The sequence below is a fragment of the Herpailurus yagouaroundi genome, unplaced genomic scaffold, assembly GCF_014898765.1.
Source record: "Herpailurus yagouaroundi ecotype Mexico unplaced genomic scaffold, PumYag 187, whole genome shotgun sequence".
NCBI lineage: Eukaryota > Metazoa > Chordata > Mammalia > Carnivora > Felidae > Herpailurus > Herpailurus yagouaroundi.
In genome coordinates, this window is record NW_024412418.1 from 16041532 (window position 1) to 16057089 (window position 15558).

A 15558-nucleotide genomic window follows, 5' to 3' on the forward strand; every position below is an offset into this window, starting at 1 on the left:
CTTTCTACTCCAACGAGCCGTAATCCCACAAATTACATGCTTTCGCCTTGGGTTGTGTCCACACGGCTGCAGGTCAAAGCTTGAGAACCAAGTCACCACGAGGAAAAGTACCAACATAATAAATGCTTCTATTTAGATTTTATTTTCACAGGCTACTGAGTCTATTTAACGCTGTTTCATATTCACTAGCTGTGTTCGTGCACAGAATGGTGTTGGTTAATTTGGCTCCACTTGACTTGCAGAGTGGTAGATTTTACCACCCTTAGCTGTGGATAGCATAGTGGTTCAGAGTTCAGATTCTGAGGATACGGACCGGAATCCCCATTGCTATCTGGGGATGTTGGGCAAGTTGTAAAATGGGGATATAACAGTGCTGAACTCCGAAGGTTATTTGAGAATGAAGTGAAAAATAGTATCTGAAAAATGCTCAGAACGGTGCCTGGTGCACAGGACGCCCTTGATAGACGCTAGTGGTTAGTATCTGTATCGCAATCAACACTTTGATCTGATCGTTATTATTGATGGCCCAACCAAAATTTTACTTTGCACGAATACTAGCTTCAGAAGTACACCTTTCAATGGCAACACTGCGTTTGGGATCTGTTTATTCCCGTATGGTGAAAACCGTACATTCATTCATCTCCGTGTATTTTTTATACGGCCCAAAGCCTGTCTGAAAATATTCTCTCATTTAGTCCTCCAACAACAAGAGGACTGGAATCCTTTTCACACTGGATAGATAAGGGATCGGAGACTCAGAAACTTAATTATTAAGCGTCGGAGTCAAAATGCAAGCAAGGTCTCCTGACTCCGGCAGTTAGCTCAGGAAGCTGCACTTTGTTGCTTTCTGGCTCCTAAATCACACAGCTGCTCTTTGTTTACAAAGCTCCCCCAACGCTCCAAGTTCCCTTGCTAGGTATGATGGCCCTTGTTTGATACTTCCCTGGCATCAGCGGCCTTCCTGTTACTAGAGAATTCACTTGCCCGCCTCTCAGTTTGGGCGGGACCAAGCCCACACCCAACTCCAGGTTGGATCTTGTCTAATAAAGACAGCTTGCCTTTGTCTCTTGGCCAGGTGATTGGATGAGGCACGGGCACGTGACCCCCGTTGTGGGCCAATGAGAGGTTATGAATCCCAGGTTTTCAGTGGCGACATTAGAAGAGGTTCCTTGTATTTCTGTGTTTAGTGCCGAAGGAGGGTTACAATTGCTTTAGTTATTTTGCTCTTACAGGAGGGAGTGGGAAGCTACCAGGGAGTGGGAGTGGCCATGCATATAAGCAAAGGATGAAGTCAGCAGTAGTGAACGTAGAGCCAAGTAACGGAGAAAAATCCCAATCCTTGGTGACATCATCTAAACTGCTAGAAAAAAGCCTGAACTGAGGCCAGCATGCACTCTAGATTTTTCAGTTACGAGAGTCAAAACTTTCCTTTTATCACAGAAGGCTTCAAGTTGGGTTTTCAGTCACTTGCAAACAAGAGTTCTTTCTGATAGAATAGACCTCCCAATACAATTGACACAGAACCCTCAAAGAAAAGGAAAGATTCAGGCTGGGCTAGTTCTATAATTTTGACATAGGATATATATTCTTCACATTGCTGGCTCCCACTTCTAAATTTCCTTTATAACTTATATAGCACCTATTCAAAAGTTAATAACCCATTTTATTTCCCATCAGGAAGGGGAAAAAAGTGGTGGGTATGAAGTGCCTCTATTATAAGAAAGGAAGGAAGGGAGGGAGAGAGAGAGAGGAAAGAAAGAAAGAAAGGAACAAAGAAACAAAGAAAAAGACAATAAAGAAAAAATAAAAAGAGAAAGAGAAAAAGAAATCATTGCTACATGACTTGGACTATTAGGACCTTCTAATTAAAAAAATGGGAAAATTTAAGAAGACCACCTCTCAAGGCCAACCTCCCACGAGCACCTTCTTTTGTTATATTTGAGTCTCTGACATTTGCTACCAAATCTCTGTCTTTTCCTTTCATCTCCCTTCCCTCCCTTCTATCCTATGATTCACCCCATCTTAATTCCTTTTCACTTTTCCGGATACCCGGGACATCTCCCTGGCCACACTGCATGGTCGTTCAGCTTCCATTTCACTGTAGCACTTCACCTCACCCCTGAAATCCTGTCCCGTTGCAGACTTCCTGCCCTCAGGGTACACAATGATTCAGAGTTCCACGCATCCATGACCATCCTTTTCAGGTGTGTTGAAAATGAATCCAAATGAATACCAACTGGTTGGCTTTCATGGATTCATCAAATCTCAGGATTAAAAGAAATTAGCTAGCTAGTCCAGTGGTTCTAACTGGTGTGTATTGATCAGCTATGTGAAGTATTACAAGCAATGGAGTGTAAATAGCACCAAGGGGCGCCTGGGTGGTTCAGTTGGTTAAGCAACTGACTTTGCCTCAGGTCGTGATCTCACAGTTTGTGAGTTGGAGCCTCGTGTCGGGCTCTGTGCTGACAGCTCAGAGCCAGAAGCCTGCTTTGGATTCTGTGTTTCCCTCTCGCTCCACCCCTTCCCTGGTCACACAATGTCTCTCTCTTTCTCCAAAATAAATAAACATTTAAAAAAAAGTTTTTTAAATAGTACCAACTAATTAAGTTCTTGAACTTAAGACAGTAAAACAAAGATTGATAGATAACATTGTATTAAAATCAGAGGCTCTGTCAGAAAACATCTGTAAAGGCTGAAGTTCTCCGATCCAGACTATAGAAAGAACCCCTACAAACCAGTAAGAAAACGTGGCATTCAAACAGGCGCTTCAAAAAATGGGATATTCATATGACTAATAAGTAGATGCCATGTGCACAAATTCATGACTTCCTTGGAAGATGCCAGTGAAAACCACCAGAAACCAGAATGATAAACAATTGGAACTCTTATAACAAGGCTCACGGAACTGTGAAGAGGCATAGCCATTTTGGAAAACTACTTAACGTCTACTAAGCAATTTCATATCTACCAAAGCTGAGCACATGCAACCTATGACTCAGCATTTCCGCCCCATGGGGGTATCAGGGAACTAATTAAATACCGCTGAACACAGACCCAGCTCCTGGGGAGTCGTATTCTTAAGTCTGTATGAGAGGGGGACCTGGGCGACTCAGTCGGTTAAATGTCCTGCTCTTGATTTTTGGCTCAGGTCGTGATCTCATGGCTCATGACACGGAGCCCCGAGTAGGGTTCTGTGCTGACATTAGGGAGCCTGCCTGGGATTTTCTCTCTCCCTCTATCTCTCCTCCTTCCCTGTTCACGCTCTCTCTCCCTCTCCCTCTCAAAATAAATAAATAAAGTAAAAAATAATAGTAATAAAGTCTGTATGAGAGGTGGAAGAAAATTCCCCAAAGGCAAAACGACTCTTGAAGCTTCCCTAAGTTGCCCGTAAAATACGGTGTTCAGATATACTACATCGGCTATTTAGTGTGTGCTAAGCACTTTACGAAACACGGTTCATTTAATCCTCATAACTTTATGAGACGGGTTCTATCACCCCGGTTTTACAGATGGGCTCTGAGGGGCAAAAATAAACCAAGGTCACACAGCTAAATCAGGACAGGGTTTAAACCTGATCCCGGTAAGTTCCCACACTCTTACCCATTCTGCACCACCTTTCTAGCCAATTGCTTACATTAGGATAGGCAAGCCCTATAAAGGAAGGGAAAAGAAAACAGGTTTTGAAGTTTCCCCCAGCCCCAATTTCCCACACCCCTATTTCATCCATCAACCCAGATGCTAGCCTGCCTCAAGGAAGTGGTGGTTTTGATACTCTTCTCCAGTTTCCCATTCAGAACCTTGGCCTAGACCAGGACTCCATGAACTACACAGCCTATGGGCTAAATCCAGCCCGTCACCTGTTTCTTTAAATAAAGTTTTATTAAGGGGCAGCTGGGTGACTCAGTTGGGGTTAAGTGTCTGACTTCGGCTCAGATCATGATCTCACATTCATGAGATCGAGCCCCACATCAGACTTTGTGCTGACAGCTCAGAGCCTAGAGCCTGTTTCAGATTCTGTGTCTCCCTCTCTGTGCCCCTCCCCCACTCATGCTCTGTCTCTTTCTTTCTCAAAAAATAAACATTAAAAACAAACAAACAAATAAATAAATAGTTTTCTTGAAACATAACCAGATCTGTCAGTTTATCAATATACTATGGCTGCTTTTGCACTACAATGGCAGAGTTGAATCATTGCAACACAGACCATATGACCCTCAGTGCCTACAGTATTTATTATCTGGCTCTTCACAGAAAAAGTTTACTGTCCCCTGGCCTAGCCTAATAAACTTTCCTTGCAGCCAAACCCCTATAAGGACGAGGATGAGGTTGCATTCACCATTCAACAAGCTTCCTGGTCACCCACGTCCTATCCCAAAGGACAGCCATCTGGATGCTCTGCGTTCAGAAGAATTCCGAGGGGTCCCAAAGTTGCTTTCTGCTCCAAACCCATCCTCTTCCTCTGGTAGCTAATCCTGGAAGGACTTGTCTGGGAGCAAGGTAACCACAGTCATCTGTGTGAACTGCATTTATGTCTAATTACCCCACGGCGTAATATTGATTTTGCATATCCTTTACAACATCACATTAAGTTTGTTGCAAGCCTTATTTGATCCCAACACTAAACTCTGCTCATGCATATTCCATCTAGTGGCTCGTGGAATATGGCCAATTGCTCACAGTTTACACAAAATCAAAGGGAACACCGGTCAGAACTACTGAGCTATTAGCTTGTACCCCAAATTAATTCTTAATGTGTAGCCGATGAAAGGAAACTACTACAAAGCTAACAGACCAGAAAGAATTTGAGATCTCCAAAATGAAATATCAAGAGAGACCCATTAGTAAGTTTACAAATTGCGTAGTGATTTAAAATTTCTAAAGCCAAAGCTATCTGCTTGAATTAATCAATTTCTGTCTTGACTAAAGCATTCAGTTAAATAGCACTGGGATTTCCTGAATACATCTGAACTTTGCAAATTTGAATTTTATGCCAGGGAAGGAGACAGATATATCTCCCTATCCTAGAAGTTCAATTCAAGGCATAAACTTTTAATAGTAATAGCTACAGTTTTCTAAACTTTTAAATTGCACGAGGCTCTATTTTTACATGCATTATCTCATTTAATGCTCCCAACAGCCATATAAATAGGTACTATTATTATCCCCATTTTACAGTGGAGGAAAGTAATGTGCAGAGTGATGAAGTAGCCTGCAAAATTTCCGAGCGTCATCTGGTTAGACCCACGTGTTTATTCTTTTATGTCCCGTCGTGCCTTATACACATCTCATAAAAAGTTATGGATACCCATCTTTTGCTGGGAGAAATCCCACTTAGGTTTTGTGAGAGATGAGGCTATTATTTATTCCAAAAGCATAGATTGCACGACTATGAACCACCAGGCACTGTTCTGTGTTTTGCAGGCATGATTTCACTTTGTTCACAACAGCCCCTGAAGGCCCATCGTTACCTTCATTTTGCAGATGAGTCACCTGGGCCTCAGAGAAGTTGAGTAACTTGCCCACCATCACAGAGTTAGTAAATAACAGAGCAGGGGGGGGCTCAACATGGGTCTGGGCATTGGGATGTGTGCAAAGTGCTTTGATGCGCCATCTTGATACGTCAAATGAATCAAGTTGGCGATGTTGGGCCATCGTGTATCTGAGAGGGTGTGTGCTGACGCTGGGGCAGGGCCAAACAGCTCCGCTTCCTACAAAGAGTCAGGAACTTAAAGTTCCCCAGAGGCAGAGAGAGGAGAACAACACTGGAGGCTGGTGTGGGGAAAAGGGCACAGACGGAAATCACCAAAGTGTAGCCAAGCGGGGACTTTAGAGGGAAGAAATCCTAAAGGAGATGTGAAAGTTGTTCACGGTGGTGTGTGTGCACAAGTGTGTGCGTGTCTGTGCACCGCGATATCCCTCCCCTCAGCCCCTCCTCACCTCACCAGAATACTGTCAGTAAAGTCCACCTTGCTCACTGATGTGTAAGGAGGTTCTTCTGGGGTAACTTAGTGAGGTGCCAAGATCAGGACTATTGCAAGGCCAAAACAGAGACTGCTCCTGTGGACACAAAAGCCCAAGCCCAAGGGGCCCAGTGACATCCACCGTAAGTCATTTACAGGGAGATTATTTCTCTGCCTTCTTGCCAACCACACGGTTCAACTGAATTAAGTACTCTTTAGTGCCAAGTACTAAACAGGAAAAGAAGAAAAAGACTCATCACAGAGTGTTTGAGACCAAACTTCTCTATCACTTACTATGAAACAGGCACTTGACCCACGTTAAGTCATTTACCCTCACTGCAACCCCACGGAGTAGCTGCTATTATGATTGCCATTTTACAGAAGAGAAATTGAGGCACAGAGGAGTCAAGTGATTGAGCCCAAACCACTCGACTGCTAGTAGGCAGCACAGCTGGGGCTTGAACTCAGGCAGACCCATTTCCGAGCCCATGATCTGGACCATTGCACTAAACCTCCTTGGGCACGCTGCCTGGAGTGTAGTGCACGGAGGAGAATGGCAGGAATCACGGGGCCCTACCCCCCAATCTCTAGTTGCTGAGTTGGCAAGAGTGTCCATACTCTATCTAGTATTCTTCCTCGAGGTACGTTTCATTGGCATTGTAGGTAAGGTCAATGGCGCTTGGCTGCTGCTGGGCCCCTATTTTGACGTGTTTGGATTCTTCATACAGGAAAGGCACTGGGGATGAGGTGAAGCCGACAAGCCAGATGTCTCGTCCCCAGGCTCTGCTCTGCTCTGCTCTGAGCACAGCTTTCTCTGTCTGATCACGTCCAAGGGGCAGGCTTGTCTGTTATCGGCTCACCTGCTGCTTCAAAAAGAGACTGTATTTGGCAACACAACAAAGCAAAGCTTGCCTCTGACCAGAACATGGGGACCAGGACAAAACTAGCCGCGAAGTATGAAACATTTTTAAAACCTGAAACACACTTAACTCTTTGAACCTTGGACATTGCTGTGGCTTAAAACTTCTTTCATAAGGCGGGGTAAAAACATAACAAAATTAATCGAGGGATCCCTCCAGCAGCACGGCTAACACCTTCTTCTTGCCCCAACTAAGACCCAATCATCACAACCAGAGCTCCAAATAAATTTCTCACCTAGGATGTAGTCCGGTCCATCGCTCCTTTCCAGGAGACAGAAAAAAGGCTGAGAACTGAGGACCCGGTGCAGCTGGGAAATGGGAGGAGGGAAGAGGGTTCTCCTATTAGAGGAGCCATTAACTTTTAGAGTCATTTCCACAATAACATTGAGCCATTTACTTGGCAATTATACAGGGAATAAACATTGATAGGGTGCTCTGTGAGCACAGCTGCATGTCAACATCTGGCGTCACCTCTGGCATCCTAGAGGGCACATCTGCCAGCAGGTAGCTCTTCTGGAGAGCCCCACACCGGGCCCTCCGACTCTGGAGAGGACAAGCGGCTGCTTGTCGGGAAGCATCAGCCAGCGAGGTCGGGGAGGGGCGCGCTGCCCCCGCAAGAAAGCGTAGACTCTGTTCAGTCTTACGTGCAGAGTCAGGACCTGTGCTACTTTCCGCAAAATAACTGACTAAACTGGCAGAAATAAACACCAGAAGCTCTTGAGCACCGATAATGTGCCAGGTGCCATCCCATGCACTCTGTGTGTGAGTCTTCGTAACAGGGAGGTGGGGGCGCGTACTTTTCTTGTTTTACAAGCGAGGTAGGGATGGATTAGACACTCGCGGCCACACATCTACCTAGTGGCAGAGCCGAGAACACAGTTTTTTTTTTTTTTAAATTTTTTTTTTTCAACGTTTATTTATTTTTGGGACAGAGAGAGACACCATGAACGGGCGAGGGGCAGAGAGAGAGGGAGACACAGAATTGGAAAGAGGCTCCAGGCTCTGAGCCATCAGCCCAGAGCCCGACGCGGGGCTCGAACTCACGGACCGCGAGATCGTGACCTGGCTGAAGTCGGATGCTTAGCCGACTGCGCCACCCAGGCGCCCCGAGAACACAGTTTTATTCTGACCGCTGGATCCCATGCTCTTCACCATCACCTTGCACTGCCTCCCAAGTGGGTGGCAACAAAGTGCTGTGCCAACAGATTATTCAGGGTCCTGGCGAGCTCAGACCCTCGCAGCTGTATTTCTGAGCACCTACTCAGCGTAAGGCCTAGCCAGTGAACTGAGATGTGGGGAGCACACCCCCGGCCCGGTCTCAACAGGGACAGACTGTAACTCTCCACCTTCATGAAAAGTACGCCCCCGTTCTCCCTCTCTCTCTTGTACCTTCTCGTATTTTCCCACTCACCACTCTTTCCTTCTCCCTTTGCCAAAGTCATGACAAGAGACAGCCAGGTGACTTACGAGGAGGGGCAAAACAACTGTTTTAATCCACCCGTCTAAGTCCTCCCCTTCTGAGTCATTTTCTAGGTCTCTAGCCATATGCAGATAATAATGTACATGTTTTCCCAAAATGATGTTCAGCGAAAAGTCTGCCTCCCACCCAGGCCCCTACCTGCCCCGTGCCCATCCCCCAAGCCCAACCTACTAGGATTTTCTCGCGATTCCTTCCAAACTTTACGTATACGTAGGACACTGCACACTTACGTTACCCTCCCTCATTTCTTGCCATTTTTTTGAGTTCTTCCCTGTGACTACTCAGAGCATATTCGTTCCCTTTTTTTAGCCGCATAGTACTCCATTTTATGGTTCTACTGTGTTTATTTACCCTTTCACCTATTAATGGACATCCAGATCGTCTTCAGCCTTTTGGTATTCATAAGTTGGTGCTTTGACTCCGTGCGTCTACACTTAAACTGGTTAGAACTCAGTGAGGAGGGAGGTTGATGGGTTTCCCCAAATTCCAACACTGCACCACTGCGATCTATCAGAGCAAGGAAGTAAAACACACTCAGCGAAAGCCCCACTGTAAGAAGACCTTTCTCTGCCAGGAGAAACTGCCATGTCTATCTTTCCCCAAATATTCCATTTCTCTTTAGCCCAGAGAGAACGTGACATCTTGAATGAGGTGATCTATACAGGGTTTTGTTTTTTTTTTTTCAATATATGAAATTTATTGTCAAATTGGTTTCCATACAGCACCCCGTGCTCATCCCAAAAGGTGCCCTCCTCAATACCCATCATCCACCCTCCCCTCCCTCCCACCCTCCATCAACCCTCAGTTTATTCTCAATTTTTAAGAGTCTCTTATGCTTTGGCTCTCTCCCACTCCAACCTCTTTTTTTTTTTTTTCCTTCCCCTCCTCCATGGGTTTTTGTTAAGTTTCTCAGGATCCACATAAGAGTGAAAACATATGGTATCTGTCTTTCTCTGTATGGCTTATTTCACTTAGCATCACACTCTCCAGTTCCATCCACGTTGCTACAAAGGGCCATATTTCGTTCTTTCTCATTGCCATATAGTACTCCATTGTGTATATAAACCACAATTTCTTTATCCATTCATCAGTTGATGGACATTTAGGTTCTTTCCATAATTTGGCTATTGTTGAGAGTGCTGCTATAAACCTTGGGGTACAAGTGCCCCTATGCATCAGTACTCCTGTATCCCTTGGGTAAATTGCTAGCAGTGCTATTGCTGGGTCATAGGGTAGGTCTATTTTTAATTTCCTGAGGAACCTCCACACTGCTTTCCAGAGTGGCTACACCAATTTGCATTCTACAGGGGGTATTTTTTAAAACGGTAATTTCTAGGGGTTCATTGAGGTAATATAAAATTCAACCGAGCCTAGCCTACCAACTCAAGAGAAGGCCAGGTAGGGAGGCCTTTGCCTCTCTGACTGGGCCCATCAAGGGCTAAGCAATTGTCCTCTCCCCTAAGACATTCGCTTCCCCGGCCCTCCCCCATCCGAGTCAGACATGCATGCCTGCAGCTGTGAACATGCCATGTCAGTGCTAGATTTGTCACCAAGGAATGATATGTGTTTCTTCTCCTATTCCTTTAAGGCTTTTGCTAAAAACAGCTGTGGCAAGCAGCCACCTCTTGGAATGAGACTAGCACTAAAAAATGAGAACGAGGACAATCTGGGTGCTCTTTGATTTGTCCTACCATCCTTGCCGCGCCACATTCTCAAGCTGTCTTCCCGCCCCACCCCCCTCCCCCCACTCACCGCAAGCCTGTTATTGATATTGTTGGTGTCCTCCCCACATTCTCTTGGGTGGTAACATTTCAGGGCGCGCTGGTCTGGTTTGCAGTGCCCAGCATCTGCATCCTTTTACCTAAGGGCTTTCTCCAGCTACCAGAGTTCATCTTGCACGTGCGCAAGGTAGGCTGGAAGGGCTCAGTAGTTAACCCCACCACCACGACTGCCGGGCGGCCTTCAACCAACAACTGACCAAAGCTGGTATAAATAAGTAACCCAGCTCCCTTGCCACTCAGGCGGGATAAGTCTAAGGATTGCATTGTATCCTGTTTTCCAGTGTCCCCCAGCAGGGATTAGGCTCATTGTGGTAACTTGCTGGATAATGTGACATTTACTGGCCTTCCCTTGCTTGTCTCACTTCCTCACTCCCTGCTCGTGCTTCCTTCATTTTCTACGTGAACTATGGGCACTGAAATCCTTGTTTCAAGGTCTTCTTGGTACCAGAAGTTCTTCTAAGAAGCAGTGTCTCTGGAAATTGCGTCACAGATGGGAACAAGGACCAGCTGCTGGTGTCAGGTGAGGTCTGTTAGCATCACAAGAACTAAGACTGTGGGTAGTCTTAGAATTGGGTTGGGACACAGGGGAAGAAGAATGCAATAAGATTGGCAGTATACGGGAGATCAACCGTAATTATTGAGACCTCTGGATGGCTCAGCTGGTTGAGCATCCAACTCTCGATCTCAGCTCAGGTCTCCATCTCAGGGTGGTGAGTTCAAGCCCTGTGTTGGGCTCCACATTGGGTATGAAGCCTTTTTTTTTTTTTTTTTTAAGGGACGGGTGGTGATTATAAGGACTGTGGGGTTGCTTGGTTGCTTAGAGGTGAAGTGCAGCAGGAACACTGAAAGAGAATGAGAGGCTAAAATCATCCAGCTATCAGCTCAAGTTACGGTGTAAAAGCCAGAAAGCCCTCATTAAAGCCCTTAAAAAGAGCTCTCCTGTAGCCAGACAGCAGATGTGCTTAAAACCAAGCACAGGATCTGACTGTGTGAACAGCAAACTTGCAAAGCATGTGGAATTCATAGCCCCGGCAAGTCTCCAATGCTCAAGTCAAGGTCCTGATAGGGCAGGGGTACTGGAATTGACCATGTGTTCCAGGTATGGATTTGCCTTTCCTGGCTGCAGTGCCTCAGCTAGTTCTACTGTCTGAGGGCTCACAGAATGTCTGATTTATTGTCATGGATCTGCAGGACATTGCCTTGCCAAAAGACTCATTTTATAGCAAAGAATGTATCATAAGAACCATGGGATCTACTGGTTCCACTTCATACCACATCACCCAGAAACTGTTCGCCTAATGTACGATTCGAATGACTTCGTAAAAATGCAGGTAAGATGTAACTCGGGAGATGACCCTTTGCGGAGCGAGGCGCTTTAAGATGTAGCGTATACTTTTAACCATTGGTCACCATATGGTGCTGTGTCTCCAATCCCTTGGGCTACATGGGTTTGGATACAAAGGAGTTGAAGTAGAAGTAGCTTCTCTCACCAGCATTCCCAGTGACCCACTTAGAGAATTTGTACTTCTCATTCTCCCAACTTCAGGATATGCTAGGTCCTGGTGCAAGGGGACGAGAATGTTTCTACCCGGGACACAATAAAAGGCACACTAAACCCAAAGTATAGCTGATGCCTGGCCATTTGGGGTACCTAAGTGCTAGTAAGCCAGCGTGCAAAGAACGCAGTCAAAGCTGTCTAGCAAAGCTGTCAATCTCAATTATTATAAGGAACCTAGCGAAGGGAGGGAGAAGTATGTCCAGAACTCAGAGAGGGGAGGCACCCTGTGGTGCTTCCATGTACAGTGATAACTGTGAATGGGCAACTGCAGTAACCACAGCTTGTCAAAGACACAATAATCCAAGGCTCAGATCCTTCAAGGATGGAGGTCTGGATTGCCTTAATGTACAAGCAACTTTGAGCAACAGAAGTGCCAGTGGGGATGAGGGGAATGAGAATAGGGTAGAAGGGCAGGAGTGGATGATGATGATTTGTGGCCACAGGAACACCTGTAGCAGTGAGGACCTCAGTTCCCTTAGCATGGGAATTTGTCACACAGATTTTCTGTTTTTAGCCTTTTAGTTTACTTTAAAGGAAGTATGACTGACCATCATCTTGAAGAATCAGTGACAGAACAGGAAGAACTTGAACGATGACAGGGGTAGATCTGAATGGCACAAGGGGTGGATTGTAGCCGGCAAGCTTGTGTGCAAGCCTTAGCATTTAGATGCATCTCTTTACCTAAGAACATTTTCTGGCCACCAGGGTGCACTCTCCTCATGCATATGGCTGGAAAAGTCAGGAAATTAGTGCCCTGGGAGCAATTCTTACCCAGCAACCAAGGAAGTTGGTGTGTAAATGCCCCGGCTCCCTTTCCTTTTGGGAGGAATAACTGTAAGATGTGTGTTCCATGGGTTTTCTAGTGGGATTTGTCTTCAGTCACCCACACAGTAGCTTGAATGACAACAAACCCATTACTGGTTGCTTTCCCTTGCTCACTTCAATTCCCTTCTCTTGTAATAGTGCTCCCTTCACCTTGCAAGTAAACTACTTGCATGTGAATCCTTGTCGCAGGGTCTGCCTCTGGGGGACCCAAACTAGGACACTGTACTCCATACTCATCTAATACTCCTGAAAATGAATCTGAGGAACTGATTTCTTATTAAAATGTGAATGACTGATAGGGCCCAGGGAAGTGAGTTTAAAAGAAGAAATATCCTGGGGCGCCTGGGTGTCGCAGTCGGTTAAGCATCCGACTTCAGCCAGGTCACGATCTCGCGGTCCGTGAGTTCGAGCCCCGCGTCGGGCTCTGGGCTGATGGCTCAGAGCCTGGAGCCTGTTTCCCATTCTGTGTCTCCCTCTCTCTCTGCCCCTCCCCTGTTCATGCTCTGTCTCTCTCTGTCCCAAAAATAAAATAAACGTTGAAAAAAAAAATAAAAATAAAAAAAATAAAAAAAATAAATAAAAAAAATAAAAGAAGAAATATCCTTAAGGCAGTGGTTCTGAAGCAACAGGCTGGACACACAGAAGCCCTTGACAGGTGTGCTGACACATTATGATCTAAGGGTAAGATCTATTTTTGTAACAACCAATTTCACTTATTACACTGTCAGACAGGCTTGTAAGCTGAACATGTCCTTGGGTACAGAGTAACATGGGGCACAATTTGCAGCATGTGAGAATAAAGAAGCCCAGCATTATATGGAGCCACAGGATGAACGTGTGTTCCTCTGAGAGGACACAACAGATTTCCAGGTCAGGTTGACTTTGCTCAAATAGCAACACGGGGTTGAAAAACAGCCATGTGACTAAAGGGATAACCACAGGTGATTGCATAGACACTGAGTCACTGCAGCAGTGACTATGTTGTAATTATGGTTGATTTGTTGAGGGTGGTTGAGTCTTTTCATCCCTTCAAGCTTCAAAGTGTGTCAAAACACACATACACACACACAAATCTTTCATTTTGGCTTTCAGATTACAGTCAGTGGGAGAAATCTGGGAGGAAGAGACAGCAGGGAAACCTTTTGGGAGACTGGAATCATATGCCATCACCACCACCATCACCACTACCACCGCCATGGACGTTTGTAGAGTGGTTTCACTATATAAGTTGTTTTCAAACTGGGTTGTGGGGAATCCTAAGGGCTCTGAGAACCCAGCAGGTTCTGCCAACAATGAAAAACTTGGTGCCAAATAATAAATATTTAAAAACAGTTATTAGTTTTGTATATTGATTTTGTTAGAAAACATTCACCCACTAGAAGTACAATTTGAAAACCATAGATGTGCATGATCATTTTATTCTTATAACCACCCCCAGCTTGCAGGTGAGGACAGCGAGGGATTCAATGACTTGCCCAAAGTCATGGGCTACCCATGAGCTGAACTGTGGTGCAGAACCACACAATGTCCAGCACTCTTTCCTCTACATTCTACTATATTTGAACACTGATGATGAAACACGTGGTTTAGCAATTTCTTGGCCATGAAGTTATTTTGTTGAGAAGGGGCCAGAGAACAGTTTATAAAAGTTCTTAGAATTTGGGCTGTTCCAAGAAGCTTACTCAAATATTCTCTCCCTGAGCTATATCCAACACATGCTATTCCAGGAGGTGCTTGGATGGGACATGTTCTCACAGCCTGTCCTACGTGTGTGCCACACCCTCCAGACCCTTCGGGCAGCATTCAGAAATACCCATTGTAGCAGTCAGCTCGGCTGCAGCACAGCTCCGGAATAAAGGCACGTGGCTTATGAAAACAAGCATTAATTTTTCCTGCACACAGGTCTGCAGGTTGGCTAGGGCGACTCTGCTTCAGTTCGAGTTTGGGTCTGCTCCATGTGGCTCATCTTTGGAGGCCAGAGAGAAGGGGCAGTGGCTATCCAAAGTGCGCTCTTCTCATGCTAATTACACAAGGGAAGCCGAGCAGTGCACGCGCTATTTAAAGCCTCTGCGAGAGTCACATCCATTCATCTTCCACTGGCTAAAACGTGTCAATGACCAAGCCCAAAGTCAGTGGGACAAGAAATATACTGTGTCCTAAGCTGCAAGGGAAGTGAATGAAAAATTGCTGACTAATACTCCAATCTATCACATTAGCTAAAAATATGATTCCCATGAAGGGAGGCCAAGTACCTCTTCCCAAAACCCTCTAAATCCACAAACTGACACAGTCCTATTGATGAAGTCAGTCCCGGAAGCTGCCAAGAGGAGACCTTTCCTGAGAGCCCCAATGGGAATGTGAAGTGACAGTGTCCCCGGCTAGAGATCCCCAAGATGGAAATTACCTAGTTGCCTCTGGGATATTTAAAAAACCCACTACTTCACTCCCAGCGATCTGCCCTAAATCAAACTTCCAAGCCTCCCATCATAGAGGATGGGACCTTCAGGCAGAGAGAAGGGGCAGATGTGGGTGATTTATAAGCTTCAGCTTTAAAAAACCAATTTCTAGCCATAGAAGCATTGGCCACCATGCAGAGCAGTGCGGTAACTAGAAATAGACACTCTCAACTTCGACAACGTAAGTCTCTCCGTATGTTGGATACTGTTGGGTCCTCCACCGAACTCTTCAACATCCACTTACCCTTTTCCCTTCCAAACACACTCCTAATTTTGCTCAGGGGCCTCCCTTCCTCAAGGAACAATGACCCACCCAACACAAACTCCGGGGGATAGGCCAAATTGGTCAAGAGGTAATTCCATTCCCTTTGGCCGTGCTTGGCTCAGGGACAGATAAGTGACCTAGGGTCAGCTTATGAGACAGATTGTTCCTGTGGGAAAAGTTTGCTGGAAGGAGTGGGGATGGGCTTCTGGAAAAAGTTACTTCACTCTAAGAAGAAAGCCCCAAAAAGAAACTGACTCTCTCTCTCTCTCTCTCTCTCTCTCTCTCTCTCTGAACCCTGCTCTGTCTAGATATT

The 15558-nt window shown here is 45.6% G+C and overlaps 2 long non-coding RNA genes across 5 annotated transcripts in view; one reads left to right on the forward strand and one right to left on the reverse strand.

The window, feature by feature from the left end:
- LOC121043537 (uncharacterized) overlaps nt 1-15558 on the reverse strand; it is a 59972-nt gene that overhangs the window by 32889 nt on the left and 11525 nt on the right. The window lies entirely within an intron of this gene.
- Nucleotides 10170-13855, forward strand: LOC121043538 (uncharacterized). The gene is made up of 2 exons (XR_005796889.1): nt 10170-11472; nt 13617-13855. It is a non-coding gene; the product is annotated as an uncharacterized LOC121043538 (long non-coding RNA).